At 41.9% G+C, this 2101-nt stretch overlaps 1 protein-coding gene across 1 annotated transcript in view; it reads right to left on the bottom strand.

The window, feature by feature from the left end:
- LOC106011661 overlaps positions 1 to 2018 on the bottom strand; it is a 151246-nt gene extending 149228 nt beyond the window's left edge. Inside the window, exon 1 of the mRNA XM_013082065.2 lies at positions 1481 to 2018. The gene's annotated coding sequence lies outside the window, so the exon portion shown is untranslated. The remainder of the gene's footprint in view (positions 1 to 1480) is intronic.
- Between the last annotated feature and the right edge of the window lie 83 nt (positions 2019 to 2101).

Raw genomic sequence — 2101 nt, 5'->3', positions numbered from 1 at the left:
TTCTATTTAACGGACGCTTTGAACAAACCCCTCACATACTATTATAGTTGTTGAGAAAAAGGAAGATGTCACACGCAGAGCGTTAAATTTCCCAAAGAGTTCGGATTGGCCTTTAATCATGTCCCATTAGCCTGGACCAGGTCGACGTAACCTGCTCTTGAAATATGCGAGGATAATTTGAACATCTGCGTAAAAAACACACTTTGAAGAATGGAGTGGACATACAACACATTTAGGGAAAAAAGAGACGACAGGGGAGGTGATGTTTTCCCCTCAGCTAAAAACGTACTTGATTAATATTTCAGGATATTTCAGTATCAATGAAGCTGCTAGATACAATAGTTTTCAAAGAAAATGAATAAAAAAGGACACTAACGTTTTATTGTGCGCTATGCGTTGCTACCAAAAGCGTTTTACTTCCTAACCGAAGCAGTTATACTCGACACTTGTCTACTCCCCTTTGAAAACATAAAAGGTTTAGGAAGTCACTCCATAGCACTGATCAGAGAGATTGAGTTGTTCTGCGTGTTTCAAAAGAACTGTGCTATTTTCTGTTAGAAAGAACGACGGTGCCTATTTGTGTTCTTCACTGCGTTTTGTTAATGCCACCTTATTTACACATTCTTCGAGAAAAAAAAATGAGATTACTCTGATATCATGGTCTGCTACGTTAAAATTCCTCACACAGTGAGGTTGTAACTAAAACCCAAAGCCCTTTCACACACAAATTAATAATATAGTTCTTGATGAATTCCCCAACAGACATTCGACACAAGGCCATCCTATCATACAGACAGCGATAACATATCTACTTACTGAACTTACAATGTGCCCTAAAACAACGTCTTGGTGTGTGAACTGACTAACCAAAAGTGAGTTGTACTTTTCTTTGTTATAGATACTTCTATTGTCAGTGTCCTGATTCACCTAGCTTGTTAGTTACTTATGTTCCATTTGTGTAAGTGTTGCTTTTTTTTTGCTCTTGTTTGTTTTTGTTGTTGTTTTTTTCTGCTGTTTGTTTTTGTTGTTGTTGTTATTTTCTATTGTTGCTGTTTCTGCTGCCACTGTTGTTGTTTTAATTGCTATGTTTTCTTATTGGCGCGTCCTTTTTCTCCATCTGCTTCTTTTTCTCTGTAGGCACAGTTGAAAATTATATGAGGGTATATTTTTTAATTTAGGATATTTTATAAGTTAAGCCTTTAAGTATGGGCAGAACTAAGCTACTCATAATATTTTTTAAAATGATGATGTGGATTATGAAATGATAACCCGTTTTCCCTTTTTACTTTTCAATTTCACTATGTTGCTAGAACTCATAGTGTATTTTAATCTAAGAAACTGACATAGCATAATATTACTTGCGTGCATTTATTGTTCATTATTATACTAAGGAATATGTTGCAAATTTCAACATCAGCCAAGCCCTACTACACAATTCAAAGTCGCACTTAGTGTCCCAGAACATTCAACACGACCGCACCTGATGAATCGGATATTCCCAAACAAGCCACCGGTTGTTCTTGGCTGGAGGCGAAATGCAACAAATGATCACCTCCAAAATCTCACTTCGAAATTCCCGCACACGATCCGTCCCCTCCTCTCCCGAAAACGGAGAGGGCTCGTCCGCGCGCTTTTCTCTCTCTCTCTCCCTCTCTCGTGCATTCGTCCAGCCTGGTCCAGGAAGAGGGAACGAGAGAGAGGGTGAGTTCAGAATTACTGAGAAAGCCCCTCTCCAAAAGCACACTCGAAACAGCCCCGGCGACACAACCAAAAGGTCCGATCCGCCTCGAAAAGCAAGTCCGAGCACTGAGCTGTAATCCAGTATCCAAAAAACGCCGGTTGCTCCCCCTTTCATCCATTCCTCCCCTCTCTTGAGGGTAGGGAGGATTCCGTTTCGTTTCCGCAGGCCCGCACGTGAAGTCGGTGAGCGACAATTTCCCCGATAGCCGCGGCGAGCGAGAGAGGGTGTCAGGCCTGGGCTGGGTGTGAGGGGTAGCGAGGTGTCAATTGGGTCGTCAGCATTGTGCTGCTTGGGACACGTTGAGATGGCGACACCCGTTCCAGTGCTCACTGTACAGAGCATACGGAGGGCTTGGAGGAT

Source organism: Aplysia californica, unplaced genomic scaffold (assembly GCF_000002075.1).
Source record: "Aplysia californica isolate F4 #8 unplaced genomic scaffold, AplCal3.0 scaffold00157, whole genome shotgun sequence".
NCBI lineage: Eukaryota > Metazoa > Mollusca > Gastropoda > Aplysiida > Aplysiidae > Aplysia > Aplysia californica.
The sequence above is the reverse complement of the archived record's forward strand: the minus strand, read 5'-3'. Positions and strand labels throughout refer to the sequence as shown.